Consider the following 18124-nt stretch of genomic DNA (forward strand, 5'->3'; position numbering starts at 1 on the left):
TTCCTCTTCTGAGAAAGGGTACACCATGGTGTTATTCTCGTAGTCTGCCTGCATAGCCTGCCTAATTAGGCATTGTTCTTCTGTGTCCTCTTCCTCTTTATCATCAGGGAGGAGGGAGTGGAGGAGGACCTCAGCAGTTTCCTGCCAAGATCCAGTCATCCGGTTCCCGTCCCTGATAGTGGAGAGCACCATTGGCGACCTGATTTTTTCTCTTACTATTTTGTAAGGAGTGCCCCAGGGATCCATAGCCAATTGGCTGTGCACATGTTTCTTCCAGCTTTCCAACCTGACTGTTCGCAGTTCCTTCTGAAACTGCTCTTTAGCTTCCCTGTATGTTTGTAGCCATCTTTGTTTTTCTTCCCAGACGACACTTCGCTGGTAATACCTCCTCGCCCTCCTGACAGACTGACGCATCTGCCCCAGTTCCGCAGACCATGGTGATGGAGAAGCCGCAACGGCTCTCCTCCTGGTTGGTACAGCAGCCTTGACTGCCCTGGTAAGAGCGTCCACCAGATCTTCGGCGTGTTTGTTGATATCTTCGTCATCATCTGGCCATGTCGGAGGGTCAAACTCTCTTGCAAGGCGCTCCCAGTTGGTCTTGTTACAGTTTAGTCGTACTTCCCACCCTATGTCCCAGTGGCACTCCCAATCCGAGATTGTAAATGTGATCAAGTTGTGATCGCTGGTTGTTTCTCCATCAGTAACAATCCAGTTTTGTATATTGGTAGCGATGTTGGCGGTCATCATCGTGATGTCGATGTTAGTTCCATCTCCTCCCCCTCCTGTGTAGGTGGGGGGGTTTCCTGGTCTATTGGCAATGAGGAGTTGTAGAGACATGATAGTCTCTTCCAGCTTGCCTCCTCTTTCATCTCGAGTGCCACTGTGCCATAGGGGGGATTTGGCGTTCACGTCCGCCACCACAACTGCCTTTCTACCCCTCAGCACCGTTGCCACCTGCGTGAGTTGGTCAAGGTACACGTCAATGTCTGTACCGTATTGAAAGTACATATTTATTAAGTATATGACGCCAATTGGTGACTGAAGTTCGATGACATTGCAGTGATCGTCCGAAAGATGTGAGAGCACCGTTACCCACAGTGCCTTGTTGGTTATTATGATGGTGGCTTTCGGGTCATCTCAGAAGCTTACCACTTGCCAGCTCATGGCAGCAAAGGCTACATTCCCCACAAGAGAGTATGGCTCCTGCAAACAGAGCACATCAAGGCTCCTCTCCTCCAACACTCTTCGAAGCTCCTGCATGACCAGCCTACTATTATGTGCGTTTAGCTGCCCTGTCTGTATTTCTGTAATTATGGGAAATATGTGTGTACATATGATTCTGGGAAGGTTTTCGTCCAGTCGTAGGCTATTCTCCCATTGGATAGGACAGACTGATTATATATTTCATCTAAGTTGAAGGTTTCGTTTCTTCTCTCAAACACCTTCTTTACTAGGTCACGCAAGGCGCCAAAGTCGGTGGGGAGATTCATGGTCTTTAGTTGTACCCTGTCAACAGCCTCCATGACCGAGAAGGTGACCTTACGCCCGTACCTATGTCCTACTCGCACTAGATGTCGCAGTGCAGTGGTCAGGACAGCCGGCTCCTCCAGGCGGGATAATTGTAAAGAATGTTCGAGGTTAGGGTATATTCTGATCGGATCAACCGCTGTTCTCACAGCTGTTGGTTGTCTCGAGTCAGTACTAGCATTAGTGTTATCTGTTGTATGTGTATTTGAACTTGTAATTGTGTTGACCTGCACCGGCAATTCCAGTACAGGACTCCCTTGAACGAATGCTGGTCGGCCCACCGCTACAGGACGCCCGTCTCGAGTTGCCTGATTTCCTGGCGTTCGCGATCCCCAGCAGTAGGGAGAGGGAGCTGCCGCTTGTTCTTGTGGGTCCGTTTGGACACACGCATCCTTCATTCTCTTCCTGCCATCTCTTCCTTCTGCGAGTGTTGCAAGGAACTGTCTGAACTGGGCTGCTCTTGCCGCGTCCCTTCTCCTCTTGCATGGGGATTTTCTTTTAGGCATCCTGGGTGCCGTAGTTAACTCAGCCGTAGTCAGTTCTTGATATTAGCCTCTGCTCCAGCATCCTGTACGTTGGGCAGTTGCGACCAGAGCCATTACAAGCCTTTTTGCCTCTTCTCGTGCAGGGGATGCATATTGAAGATTTTGTGCAGTTTTTTCTAATGTGATTTTCTTCTCCGCACCTGGAGCAAGCCGACTTCCTTTCACAATATTTATGCACATGATCAAGATCGCCGCAATTATGGCAGCGATGTACCACCAAAAAGTCCCGCACATTGATGGCATGAAAGCCAATGTAGATCCTACCCATTGAGGTTAGTCTCTTCCACATCTGGCCAGAGACTTCCGCTACATGATGTACAACGTCTTTGTCTCTTGGCCCCGTTTTGAATTTAAGTTTGAATTCATTTTTAAAGTCATCAGTACTTATATCATCAAAATTCTGATTTCGGATTGTTTCCTGGAGTTCATTATTATCAAATGTGACTGGTATGTCATACATAATAACAAGAGGATTTTTCTTTTCTGGGGGTTCACATTTTACTGCTTTACACAGTTTCTGATTGTTAAGTATTTTATTCCGGTCATCTTCCATTGCCACATCGAATATTACTACATTCTTTGTAGCTTTAACTTTATTTATTTTGATTTTGTCTTTTGCAGGATTAATCATTGTTGTAAAAATTTCCTGTACTTTCTTAGTGTCTTGACCGGGCAGTGGTCTCCAAAAGACAGCAGTGTCCAGTCATTGTGACACTTTTACAATAGTATCTCTTGTACTCTGGCTCTTAGGTGCCGTTTGAGCGACTACATTAGCCCATGATTTTGTTGGCTGCTTGCACAGCCTTTCATTTTCCTTCTGCAGTTCCTCAACCCGCCCCTTGAGCTTCGCATGGGCGATAGCCCAGGAGGCGAGTTCATTTTTTAAGGTCAAGATTGCAGCCTGGCTTATCTTGCCATTTTTTACATTGGCTTCCAGGTATTGTGTAATCCTGGCATGCCTCTCTCTAATGCTTTCCTCGGTCTGCCCCGTGCCCCCTGATGGGGAGGGAACAGTAAGCAAAGAAGCCCTCGAAGGCGCGCATGAATCGCTTGTCTCTATCTCAGCCATTTTGTCGACAAGCGAAAAAAGAATTGGGAGCCCGTCTCTTGCCCCCGACCGGCTCCTCTGGCATGGGGGGGGGGGGGGAGACTGCTGCAGCTCGCCCACCGGCCTCCCCCAAGGCCAAGGGCATTTTTCGAACTGCGGGGTTCAGCGCACCGTTGCCAGCGCACTGGTCCCCTTTGGTGGCTCCATCATCGTCGATTTCACCCGCCGCTTCTCGGCACGGCAAGTGCACCCCGCACTCCGGAGAGGTGGATGCACCTCTCGCCCTTCGCCGCTTACTAGCCAGAGCTTCCATCTGTCGGCCAAGGACCCACTCAGGTGGTGGGTCGGTCACCCAGTCGTTCAGCGGTCTGGACCCCTCTAACCCAGCCCAGGCGATGTCACCACCTCCTGGGTTTGGCAGAACACGCTCCGGTTACCCAGGGGCGCGGCGAAGCACCCTTGCCGAGTCGCGCCGCGATCCCACGCCGACAAACGAGGTCTCCGGCATGCAGAGCACCTGATGGTCTTTACCCTGCGAACAGAAAGGGACTGATGTTCGGTCCCTCGACACAGCCCCTCCTGTGCCACGCACCCTTCGCTTTCGCATCGGGTTGGGTCGCAGCTCTCCCTTTTGTCGCAAGGTGTAATGCCGAGCTTAACATCTGGCACCACGGGAAGGCGGAAAGAGCCACTTGGGAAGGAGAGGCTGTGAGGGACGCTTCATTTCCCCGACTGAGGACTGCCGCGGCACGCTCAACTGGAAGCGATACGCCCCAGTGCGAGCCTCCGTACCTTACGGCGCGCCGGCAACGGGCGGGCCCGCTCCGAAACGCGCCGTCAAGCGACTGACCTCACGCCAGACTACCGAACATTATTTGCTAACTATCTTCGAGCAGTCTTTGTTAGACCTCCACTGAGTTGGGCGGTGCCTGACTCAGGGGGCACCCACCCCTCCTCCCCCGGCGGTGTCTGAGTTTCAACCGCCTACGATCTATTCTACTTCTGACCTCCGCGGATGGGAGAGCGCGTCGCAGATTGCGCGGATTTTATTTCTTTTTGCTTTTCCTTTTTCCTTTCTTTTTCTTTAACCAGAATTTATATTTCTTTTCTCTTTCGCCGATGTGTTCTCATAATTTCATGATATTAGCGAATCTTACAAAAACACATGCGAATAAATAAATAACAACGCCTTCCACTACTGTTGATTCCTGTGTCTCCCATTTCCCTAAGCACCACAGGCTCGGTGGTGGTGAGGCGGACACTGTGGCCAGGCCTCAGGTTTCGACCGCTGCCCACTTTGCCCCCCCGAGCCCCCACCGGTCCACTACATTAAAAAAAAACAAAAAAAAACAAAAAAAAGTGTTCAGCGTGACGGAAAGTCAATCCTAAGGGCCCGGGTTCGATTCCCGGCTGGGTCGGAGATTTTCTCCGCTCAGGGACTGGGTGTTGTGTTGTCCTAATCATCATCATTTCATCCCCATCGACGTGCAAGTCGCCGAAGTGGCGTCAAATCGAAAGACCTGCACCAGACGAACGGTCTACCCGACGAGAGGCCCTAGCCACACGACATTTCATTTTTTTCATTTTAATGCTATCTTCGTTGTCTCTCGATGGATCGAAAGGTGTAGATTTATCGACATACCGATAAAAACAATATCTACGTACGGACCTATAAAATACTGATTGCACATTGTAAATATGCTACCGGTTCTAGAGCTCCATGTTTAAGTATTGATATGTTACCGTGAATTCTGTACATCAACGAGCTAGCAGTCTGCCTATCCCCCTTAGAGCAACAGTTGAAAGGAAAACGATGCAGTTGCGCGCTTGGTGATAACCACTTTCCTAAGAATGGTATCTGCATGTAAGTGGCACAAAAAACAAGGTGTCCGATTGGTCCGTCGTTCGGTTTCATCACACATAGGATTTGTCTGGACCATCTAACAACCCTACCACAACAAAGGTCAGAATTTAATAACGATTGTGGTGCTGCTCACGCTGCTAAATACTGCATTTTCGGGAAACAACAGTCATATTATGTGGCAGGTGTCATTAGAGCACAGTTAATAAAGTCATTTCATGTAATAATAAAAAAAACTAGGCACTCATCTTTTCGTGTTTCCCACGCTGGTCTCGTCGTAAAATCATGGCTCAATCGTTGAAAATCCAGGTGGTTATGATTCCAAGTTCGGATGCAAAAAAGCCTAGCTTTTATTCTGCTATATTCAAAAGTTTTTGTAGATGCGCTTCACAAACCATTCTTGAAGATTACACTTTTACTGGACAATGGTGATGTAAAAAAATGATCAGCACTCCGAATTTAAGTTACACTTTCTTTTAATTGCAATATCACGTGACACACAAACATCACTTCACAATACAAAACATACTTGAAAACATCTTCCTCACATTTTATAAGCGAACTACAAAATGTATCTTTCCAACATGACGTCCAAGACTTGACCTTTTCAAGGTCCGACTCTCTAACAAGTTAACGACTAACTAACAATCGGTTACGCGCCCAAAAACCAGAGTTACAAGTACGTCAAAGATCATAGTGACAAAAGAATGAATACACATAAGAACAATATCATTGCAATATAAACATATCGATGTATCACAAATGAAATCTAATCTGAATGTTGTCTCAGAGATACGTTAAGTAGCTAACAGAAAAACAGTAGAATATTACTGGTATCGAGAGGTTCAGATGCGGTGCCGTAATGGTTGCGTAGCTCAAGTACCATTACAACCACTTCACGTCGACTTCCCCGTTTTTCTGCCAACGCCAATGACCTAGCGGTTGTAGTGCCAAAATTGCGTGGTGCAGTTAAATGTCACAGTTTCTGTTGGTAGAGTCGAGCGCGAATTATGTCAGCATTTCCCCTTACACCACTCCCTACCGCAAATTCCAACTTCCTCATTTAGATTTTCGTTCACCATTTTCAGCAAAGACTTTGCAGAATGTCGATTGGAAGAGATGGCACGTAAGTGACGTTGTAAATTGTTTTTTTTTTTAGTCAACTGGTGTGCTACTTCTCCACTAAGGAATTTTTTTTATCCCATTCACACCACTACTCCTCAATACATTCAGACTTCTTCTTTCTGCCAACTACACTTGCTTCACACACTCAAAGAGAAAGACCGAACGTGATGAAAGCTCGAAAAATAGTAAGACTCCCGCACACAGTGAAAGCGAAATTATGTTCTACCACAATTTCAAAAGAACAATTTGGAACATTTACCGAAAATAGCGAAAAAAATACAAAACACAAATATGAACACTCCATATTACCCTTTCTATATCCATATCGATATATCGTGGGCTAAAGCATCGCTGAAATATATTAATATTTTAGGAAGAACTATCGGTATAAGTATACACTATGTGATCAAAAGTGTCCAGACACCCACAAAAACATACATTTTCCGTATTAGGTGCATTCTGCTGCCACCTACTGCCAGGTATTCTATATCAGCGACCTCAGTAGTCATTAGACGTCGTGAGAGAGCAGGATGGGGCGCTCTGCGGAACTCACAGACTTCGAATGTGATCAGGTGATTGGGTGTCACTTGTGACATATATGTGTACGCAAGATTTCTACACTCCTAACCCTCCCTAGGTCCACTGTTTCCGATGTGATAGTAAGTGGAAACGTGAAGGGACACGTACATCAGAAAAACGTACAGGCGACCTCGTCTGTTGACCGACAGAGACCGTCGACAGTTGAAGAGGATCGTAATGTGCAATAGGCAGACATATATCCAGACCATCACATAGGACTTCCAAACTGCATCAGAATCGACAACAAGTAGTATGACAGTCAGGTGGGAGGTGAGAAAAATACGATTCACTGGTCGAGCGGCTGCTCATAAGCCACACATCACGCCGGTAAATGCGAAACGACGCCTCGCTTGGTGTAAGGAGAGTAAACATAGGACGATTGAGCAGTGGAAAACCGTTTTGTGGAGTGGCGAATCACGGTACACGATGTGGCGATTGGATGCAGGGTGTGGGTATGGCGAATGCCCGGTGAACATCTGCCAGCGTGTGTAGTGCCAAGAGTAAAACTCGTTGGCGGTGGTGTTATGGTGTTGTCGTGTGTTTTATGGAGGGGGCTTGCACCACTTGTCGTTTTGCGTGGCACTATCACAGCACAGGCCAACATTGATGTTTTAAGCCCCTTCTGGCTTCCCTCTGTTGAAGACCAATTCGGGGATGGCGATTGCATCTTTCAATACGATCGAGCATCTGTTCATAATGCACATTCTGTGGAGGAGTGGTTATCCGACAATAACATCCCTGTAATGCACTGGCCTGGACAGTGTCCTGACCTGAATCCTATACAAGACCTTTGGGCCGGCTGCTGTGGCCGAGCGGTTCTAGTAGCTTCAGTCTGAAATCGCGCGACCGCTATGGTCGCAGGTTCGAATCCTGCCTCGGTCATGGATGTGTGTGATGTCCTTAGGTTAGTTAGGTTTAAGTAGTTCTAAGTTCTAGGGGACTGATGACCTCAGATGTTAAGTCCCATAGTGCTCAGAGCCATTTTTGAACCAACACCTTTGGGATGTTTTGGAACGCCGACTTCGTGCCAGGCCTCACCGACCGACATCGATACCTCTCCTCAGTGCACGATTCGTGAAAAATGGGCTGCTATTCCCCAAGAAACCTTCAAATACCTGATTGAACGTATGCCTGCGAGAGTGGAAGCTGTCATCAAGGCTAAGACTGGGCCAACACCATATTGACTTCCAGCATTACCGATAGAGGGCGCCACGAACTTCTAAGACATTTTCAGCCAGTTGTCCGGATACTTTTCATCACATAGTCTACACTCCTGGAAATGGAAAAAAGAACACATTGACACCGGTGTGTCAGACCCACCATACTTGCTCCGGACACTGCGAGAGGGCTGTACAAGCAATGATCACACGCACGGCACAGCGGACACACCAGGAACCGCGGTGTTGGCCGTCGAATGGCGCTAGCTGCGCAGCTTTTGTGCACCGCCGCCGTCAGTGTCAGCCAGTTTGCCGTGGCATACGGAGCTCCATCGCAGTCTTTAACACTGGTAGCATGCCGTGACAGCGTGGACGTGAACCGTATGTGCAGTTGACGGACTTTGAGCGAGGGCGTATAGTGGGCATGCGGGAGGCCAGGTGGACGTACCGGCGAATTGCTCAACACGTGGGGCGTGAGGTCTCCACAGTACATCGATGTTGTCGCCAGTGGTCGGCGGAATGTGCACGTGCCCGTCGACCTGGGACCGGACCGCAGCGACGCACGGATGCACGCCAAGACCGTAGGATCCTACGCAGTGCCGTAGGGGACCGCACCGCCATTTCCCAGCAAATTAGGGACCCTGTTGCTCCTGGGGTATCGGCGAGGACGATTCGCAACCGTCTCCATGAAGCTGGGCTACTGTCCCGCACACCGTTAGGCCGTCTTCCGCTCACGCCCCAACATCGTGCAGCCCGCCTCCAGTGGTGTCGCGACAGGCGTGAATGGAGGGACGAATGGAGACGTGTCGTCTTCAGCGATGAGAGTCGCTTCTGCCTTGGTGCCAATGATGGTCGTATGCGTGTTTGGCGCCGTGCAGGTGAGCGCCACAATCAGGACTGCATACGACCGAGGCACACAGGGCCAACACCCGGCATCATGGTGTGGGGAGCGATCTCCTACACTGGCCGTACATCACTGGTGATCGTCGAGGGGACACTGAATAGTGCACGGTACATCCAAACCGTCATCGAACCCATCGTTCTACCATTCCTAGACCGGCAAGGGAACTTGCTGTTCCAACAGGACAATGCACGTCCGCATGTATCCCGTGCCACCCAACGTGCTCTAGAAGGTGTAAGTCAGCTACCCTGGCCAGCAAGATCTCCGGATCTGTCCCCCAGTGAGCATGTTTGGGACTGGATGAAGCGTCGTCTCACGCGGTCTGCACGTCCAGCACGAACGCTGGTCCAACTGAGGCGCCAGGTGCAAATGGCATGGCAAGCCATTCCACAGGACTACATCCAGCACCTCTACGATCGTGTCCATGGGAGAATAGCAGCCTGCATTGCTGCGAAAGGTGGATATACACTGTACTAGTGCCGACATTGTGCATGCTCTGTTGCCTGTGTCTATGTGCCTGTGGTTCTGTCAGTGTGATCATGTGATGTATCTGACCCCAGGAATGTGTCAATAAAGTTTCCCCTTCCTGGGACAATGAATTCACGGTGTTCTTATTTCAATTTCCAGGAGTGTATATCGATATTTTATCAACAGACGTCGTTGTTAGGCCGTGTCATATTTCTTCAACCGATCGACATACTTCGAGACAAGTACTGCAGTTAGAAACTGTGTACATGTCTTGAGACAGCGTATCTCGCGGAGCGTAGATATCCTGACTTCTTTCATCCAAAATTTGAGAGTGAGAGTAGTTTGTGACTTTCAACGAACTTTACACATAATTCCAAGCCTTTACGAAACTGTTTCTTGCTCGCGCACCCCACAACACATGAAAGGAAAGAAGTTTGTGGCTTACTAGATTTTCATTGTTCACGGAATAACACTTCAGCATCAACCATGATGTTTTAATTTATTACTTCGTTTTAATAATTCTACTCTCAGCACTTTTTATCAGATGGTATTCACGTATACTATTGAAGGTACCTGCAGAAATAAATCACTGTATGGCACGTACTGCAAGAGATGTGACGTCACAAATACTGAGGTTCGCAAAAAAAAACAACGATTTCAACGTAGTGCAGATTAGCCAGACTTTGCTCATGGAATCCTTGTGCCATTTCGGGGAAGTCAGTAGTCTGTAAAAGCTAGAGCTTTACGTTAAATCTTATCAGTATTTTGCAACCATAACCCATTTGATGGTTCTGCAATATTCACACCTTTCAGCAACTACCGTCTTTGCTAATAGGATTACTACATTCTTCTTGCAGTCGAACGTTATTTAGCTTTTGTCTTATGTCTAGAATAAGGGGTGGAACAGTTGTATTATGGCCTGCTCTCCCACATATTTCATTACCGATATTTGAAAACGAACTGGAAGGCACCGTTGAACATAGGCACTACCGTAAATTGAGAACGACAATAGGAGAACAACACAGTCATATATTCAGATATTCAGTCTGCTCGATTCAGAAGAGGAGGATTTCACTTTACATCTCCTTTAACAGATGTTCTTGTTATTTATAAGACGGCAAGCTGCGCCAACTTCTTTTTTTCTGTCTCGCGTAAGGAGAGGGAAGGGAAAGGTCCCGCGAATATCCTTGCAAGAAAAATTTAACGGCCAAATGAATTGCGGCCCGCCGACGATACTCGGAGTAAAACTGCCTGCGGACAAGGAGGCGGCGCGCGGGGGTGGAGATTTAGTGTGCGTGGGCCGCGAGCCGTGGCACGCGCGCGCTTCCGCCCCCTAACTCATGCAGGCCAGCCCTATCCCTGTCCCTAGCTGGCGCTAACCCTAGCCAGGGCCGCCTCTGGCTGCGGTCCCGCCGCCGCCGCCGCCGCTGCTGCCGCCACCGCGGCGTGGCGCCCGTCTGCCGCCGCTGCCGCCCCCAGAAGCAGCAAAAAGCGACAGCGCCGACGCCCTTATGGCGTGCGCTCTTATCTCTGCGGCCCAGCAGCAACCTCTGTTCGCACTTGTTTGCCCTTCCTCTTTACGACTGATCGCGGCATTAGAAGCAGTACAGTGCTCAAACCGAAATTAAAACAGTTTTATTTTATTTGTTTATTTACTAATTCTGTAGAAATAAGGAATACTAACAGCTGTGCTTTCTATAAAATGTATTAATTACGCGACCAGTTTATACACTACCTTTGTGTGATCTTCAGGTCACTCTTCTTCTTCTATTGCGGCAGAGCGCCATTCCTCTCTTCTGTCTGCTTTCCTTTTAATTTCCACGTATGTGTTACATCCAACATCATTCATGATCTGTTGCATGTATGATATCCTTGGTCGGCCCCGCCGATTTCTTCCCTCAGTAGTTCCTTCAGCTACGGTTCCAATGATGTTGTTGTGTCGTAGGATATACCCTAAAAGTCTGTCTCTTCTTTTTTGGATATGTCTCCACAGAGAACTGGTTTCCTGTACTCTTCTAAGCACCTCTTCATTTGTTACATTGTCTCTCCAAGACACTGTACATCAAAAATCACAAAACATATAATGTACGCTGAAGCGCTAAAGAAACTTGTATAGACATGCGTATTCAAATATAAAGATATGTAAACAGGCAGAACACGGCATTGCGGTCGGCAACGCCTATATTACACAACAAGTGCAAGGCGCAGTTGTTAGATCGGTTACAGCTGCTACAATGGCAGGTAATCTAGATTTAAGTGAGTTTGTACTTGGTGTTGTAGTCGGCGCACGAGCGATGGGACACATCTCCGAGGTACGATGATGTGGGGATTTTTCTGTACGATCATTTCACGATTGTACCGTGAATATCAAGAAGCCGGTAAAACATCAGATCTCCGACATCGCTGATGCCAGAAAAAGATCCTGCTAGAACGGGACCAACGACGACTGAGGAGAATCTTTCAGTGTACAGAAGTGCAACTCTTCCGCAAATTGCGGCAGATTTCAGTGCTGGACCGTCAAGAAGTGTCAGCGTGCGAACTATTGAACGCAATATCATCGATATTGGATTTCGCAGCCGAAGGCCCATTCGTGTACACTTGATGACTGCACAACACAAAGCTTTACGCCTCGCCTGGTCCCGTCAGCACCGACATTGGACTGTTGATGACCGAAAACATGTTACCTGCTCGGACGGGTCTTGTTTCAAATTGTATCGAACGGATGGACGTTTACGGGTATGGAGATAACCTCATGAGTCCATGAACCCAGCATGCCGCGCGGGATTAGCCGAGCGGTCTGGGGGCTCCAGTCATGGACTGTGCGGTTCGTCCCGGCGGAGGTTCGAGTCCTCCCTCGGGCATGGGTGTGTGTGTTTGTCCTTAGGATAATTTAGATTAAGTAGTGAGTAAGCTTAGGGACTGATGACCTTAGCAGTTAAGTCCCATAAGATGTCACACACATTTGAACATTTTGAACCCTGCATGTCAGCAGGGGACTGTTCAAGATGGTGGAGGCTCTGTAATGGTGTGGGGCGTATGCAGTTCGAGTGATAAGGGACCCTTGAAACGTCTAAATACGACTCTGACAAGTGACACGTACGTAAGCATCCTGTCTACTCACCTGCATCCTTTCATGTCCACTGCGCATTCCGTCAGACGTGGGCAACTCCAGCAGGACAATGCGACACCTCAAACTTCCAGAATACTACAGAGTGGCTCCAGGAACACTCTTCTGAGTTTACAACCTTCCGTTGGCCAGCATACTCCCCAGATATGAACATTATTGAGCGTACTTGGGATGCCTTGCAACGCGCTGTTCATAAGAGATCTCCACCCCATAGTACTCTTATGGATTTATGGACAGCCCTGCTGGATTCATAGTGTCAGTTCCCTCCAGCACTTCTTCAGGCATTAGTCGAGTCCATGCCACATCGTGCCGCAGCACTTCTGCGTGCTACCGGGGGCCCTACACGATTTTAGGCAGGTGCATCAGTTTATTTGTCTCTTCGGTATATTTCAAGAAATACACAACGTTGATGATATTATGATCGGAAAATAATGTGCCTTAAAATGTTTATTTGAAAGTATTAAAGCATATGTACGAGCTGGTATCAGTAGGTATGTAAATGCTATATCTACTAATAAGAGCAATTGTTTCGATGCTCGCGTTGTTGTTTCTGTGATCTTCAGTCCAAGGGCTGGTTTGATGCAGTTCTCCATGCTACTATATGCTGTGCAAGGCTCTTCATCCGAGAAACTACTGCAACCTACATCCTTCTGAATCTGCTTACTGTAGTCATCTCTTGGTCTTAGTTGAATTACAGGTAAGTTGAATAAAACTTGATATCTGATTAGTAACAACGTTATTCATTAATAAAATTAAATTGTAAGGTGTTTATAAAATTAAATCATGACAATGACTGACCGTCACTAATGTGAACAACGTCTTTACAACTACCAGAGAAGTTTGCATATGTCATGTTTGTACGTTGCTGGTTTCAATATTATGAACGTTTCCACGTTGTCATCAGTAAACAATTTTGCAGTTCTAATCCTGATAATGTTCGTGCTTGTATACCATGAATATCTAGGCCAAAATAAAGAAGTAGAATCAAGCGCTAGTTTTTTCAGCTGATAATATGAGTCAGGAGTGATAGTATAGGTGTTTTAGCACGATCAAACTTGTAGCACCATAATTCTTTTGTTTTTTAATCCGGGATATGTATTCGAAAATTGCCAGCGTCAGTATTAAAGGTAGATAAATTTAATTCTTTTACAGTACAGTTAAAAAGTTTTTTTAACAAAGGCTAATATCGTTTTGCTGTTTCTAAAGTCCTGAAAAAAAAACATGAGAAAAGCTAACTCATATTTAAAAGTAATATTTCAAATAGAAAATAGCAACGTACCAACAGCGTTGGAAAGCGTATCACTGTTTTTTTCGTGATCTTGAGCGATAAAAGATAATCTGTTTTGGAATGAAGTAACGTCTTGTAACATCGAAAACATTATGATCCCCTTTCCTGTAGCTTACGATTATGCTTACTTAAATGAGGCGTTATGTCTACCATGAAATAAATAGTCGCCCAGGCCGAAATTTGACTTCTGCCCATGGGCTACGAAGTTTCAGTTGTGCTGTACGTACCCACCCGTACATAGTATTTTGTTGAAGAGCCACACTCAAGCAGCCAAGGAGCCGTATGTGGCTCACGAGCAGCGGTTTTATTACAACCGTTCTAGGAGAAGGAGCTCCGAAATCCTTATCCAGAGTGCTGATGTCTCTCCAATGCTTTACAGTATCCACTTGAACGAATGTAATGGAAATCGACCTGGACATGTTAAAAGGACTAGATTAGGATGTGGTATAAAAGGTGTTTTAAAACTCAGTAGATGGAACGTGAAGCGTATAAATGCGAAAGACCAAGCGATAGGAGAAAAACTAAAGAGGAAAGATATAAATATAGCTACTAACAGGAAAAAAACAAATGAAATCGAATGGATCGCGAGATTTGAAACAACACGAAGTAGAGTAAAGCAAAAAAAAAAAAAAAGAATACAGTGTGGAGTATCCATATTAACAGAACGAACATGGAAAAATACGTAAGTGAAAGAATGGTAACAGCGCGATTTAAAATGGTGCGATGATATATTCGAGGCGGAAGATGATTAATGATTTATGAATTTGTCAATAATAAGATAAGTGTCATGTTACAATACGTTACAGTTCAGAGAGGAAGTGTTATGTATTCTGAGCGCTATCTTGTATTTAAAAAAATGGAATTATCGCAAAATGATGGAAAAATAGCCCAAAACACCAACAAGAAAATAAAGAAGTGTATAAGGTGTATGTCTTATAAGAAGTATGTCTGACAACTCTTTACGAAAGTGGGCTTGCTAGCTATCCAGCTGAAACACTCACCGATGAAGACGTAAATAAAGACTAGGGAAATATTATACGGCTAACTATACACCAGTACATGATAGTAATTCAGAAAGTGAATGAAACATTATGAGAAATGAAAATAAAGTTCCCGAAGGGAAGCTGTAACATTGCAAGCAGTACTGTATTAAGATCTGTAAAAACAGGAAGATCCTGGGCTAGACGGACTAAATGTGGAATTTATTAAATATAAAACTATAGTGACTACGTCTACTTGGTAAATGCTGAGAAGGTTCCCTGAAACGTCTCTCTTGGCCAACAGCTATATTTACAACTCTATTAAAAATAGGAAACCTCAGTAATTGTGAGAACTATATAGGAATAAGTATTACGAATACAGGGTACAAAGAACAGATTAAAAACTATTGCAGATTGTCAGCTAGGGGAAGAGCAAGGTGGATTTACGAAAGAGAGATCGTCCATAGATAATGTCTTCACCATTAGACAAATAATAAAATAAAGAACAGGAAAGAATTTGGAAATATATCTCGCTTTTATAGATTTTAAAAAGGCATTTGATAGGTAAATCGAATGAAATTATGGCAACTACCAGAAAACGGGGGCTACCAACCGTACCTAATTTTGGTAATAAAGAATCTATAAATAAATACTCATTTTATCATAGTCACGGCAGTTAAAAGAAATGAAAGCTTTCTTGCAAACACAGGACATAGCATTTTTATACATGTACTGACGACGTCTTAAAGAAATGGAAGCTGATAGTAGATCTAGGAATGAAATTAACAAACAATATCTGTTCAAAGATTATTTTGTTTGCAGACGATCAGATAACGCTTCAAGAAAATGAAAGACAGTTACTGAAATCCATGTTCCTTTTAAATGATCGAAGTAAATCTTATGATTTTAAAATCTCAATTAATAAAACGAAAATTATGGGTTTTAAATGAAAGGGTCCAGTCAGATCAAGTACTGTACAAGAAAACAAAATCTTAGAACAAATGACGTACTTTAAATATGTTAGCTGTGACATAAGTTTGTATAATGACAAGAACGCAGAACAAAAAGTTAGCAAACTCCAAGATGTATCCAGGACCCTTCAGAGAATTTTCAAAAATAAAGTTAGGAAAGAACCGAAAATGAATTTTGTCTGGGTGCCGACTGAAAAGCAACTGAGTAAAATGTAATCGGCGGAAACGAGATTTTTAAAGAGTGTTAAAGAATATACGATCATGACTCGGGTATGAAATGAAGATATTAGAACCGAATTAAATATTAAATTAATACTTAGTAAAATATTAGATAACAGCAGAACTGGACCCATGACTTACAAAAGATGAAGAATACTAGATTAATCAGTGCAATGTTGTATTACAAGCCGAGGGGAATAAGAGATCGAAAACGATCCAGAACACGCTGGAGACAACTGTGAAGCCGGACCGTGCAAGAATGAATAATCCATGAAGTGTAGAGGAGGAATTATATGAAATATTGAAAATAAAATTTTTGTTTCCACTGGAAGCCGTGGAACTGTGACAAGCTTTTGTGAACCGGGTTACCCGTTTAGTAATATAGACAGGCACACCGAGCACGCCTGTTTGACTTTTACACAATTATTTTCGTGGTGCAGTGTATTGCTGTTATTATTTCTGTCATTATTAACTTATTTGTTACTTAAATAAATAAATAACTTTACTTTAATGCCACAGTTTTCTCTGTATAAAATTTTGTTTCAAAAATATCTAAGAGAATGTTTTCAAAAATTTCTGTAGGCCATTCACTCTAGTGTCGGTGAAACGCTATTATAAAACCTGGTAGACTGCTCGACTACTTGGCCCTTCTTTTAACAGTGACTGCACTAGGAAAACATTACTTCAGTACATACGCAGTATCGCCTGGGTACGTATTTATTCCTGTTTTCTGTTAGTCCAACTCCTCCTCCACCTACTCTATCCATCTCCTCTTGCCCCGTTCCCTCTCCATGTCAACGTCCCAACCCCAGTTGCGGACTAGTGATTCTTAGCCCTACAGTATTGCCTTCCGGATATGAAAGTGTGTACCAAGTTTGATTGAAAGCGATCCAAGGGTTTACGAGGAGCTTTCTGCCCTTGTATTTACCAGAGTACGTACATGTCACATAAACTTCACATACATTTAACGTATTTTACATATATTTGTGCACATATTTTATCTACATCTGTTGCGAATTTCACCCTGCAGTTTCGCTTTCACGCAGTTCAATCTCAATCACATCATACTTCCTGCGCTATAGGACGTAAAATGATATAATTTTGCAGATACATTCAGTGGTGTACATGAATAATGTCTGGAAAAGGTGTCGCGAATACAGTTACTAGTAAATAGGTAATAAACCAAAAGCGCCTGGCCTGATGCGGCAGTTTTACTGCATGAAGAGAGGAAATTTCGTAAGGCATTAACTTTTTCAAGCTCATACAATTGTAGCAGTTGTCAGTGAGAAAGAGATTAGTAAGGGTTTGAAATTATGTGCCAAGTTCGTTGCAAGTAAATAAGTGTTGTTATTGTCAAGTACTGGATTAATAAAGCATGGTATTCTCGCCTCGTCGGCTACAATGCTTTTTCTGTGCGCGTGAAAAGCTGCCAAGCTCTGCTGGAAACTTCTATTACACAGGTTTATGTGATAATAACATGTGTAGCCAGGCTGTTAACTGCACCATTCCATGCTTCAGCACTATTTTCTCCTTCGTCTCCTTCTGCAACTGAGGGGTATCGCACTTCTGTTCCAGATCAAAGCGCTACAACCAACGTAGTCACTATATGACCACAGAATAGTAACAGTGGCGAGCCTTTTTTCTCCTTTTTAAGCAGTGACTTAGCTAAAAGGTTTACTTGAAAGCCTGTATGGTTTTTCTTCCACGTAAAATATTGATACAATACCTAGTACATTGAACTGTTACCCCCCACAACCGCTGGCTGTAGTACTACATAAAATATTCATCATATATCAAGAAATACAGTAGACAGCGTTTATGTGGAAATTCCTGTGACAAATTTTAAATCTTCGAGGGAGCTAAGAACTGAGATTCTGTTAGACGTTACTCTGCAGAAATGTTCTTCCTCTCAAATGCGTTGTTCCAACTGATTTTGTTCTTGACGACAGAACGCGCACTTGCGCGCGGGTAAGAACGCGTGCCTACTTCACTCCATAAGTACAGGACTGCACAATCTGACTTGTGTAAGAAATTGATGGCTAGAGGTCACACTCTCCTCCCCAATGTTCTTGTTTCACTTCACCGTGTTGATAAATGTAACTTGCTCACGGATTATCTGAAATCCACCGGCATCCAAACAATTTATGAGTTGCCGCAGTCTTCATTTTCATATCCCATCAGGCCGGTTCGTAATCGGGTGCGCAATTTTGTGTTTTCATTTGCATACAGACCTATATTTGTACATAAATTTTCATTATTGCTCTCTTGTGCGTTTCACGCCACTGTTCCAGTGACACTATTGTACACTGGGAAGCAAAATAACTGATG

Source organism: Schistocerca americana, chromosome 2 (genome assembly GCF_021461395.2).
Source record: "Schistocerca americana isolate TAMUIC-IGC-003095 chromosome 2, iqSchAmer2.1, whole genome shotgun sequence".
Classification (NCBI taxonomy): domain Eukaryota; kingdom Metazoa; phylum Arthropoda; class Insecta; order Orthoptera; family Acrididae; genus Schistocerca; species Schistocerca americana.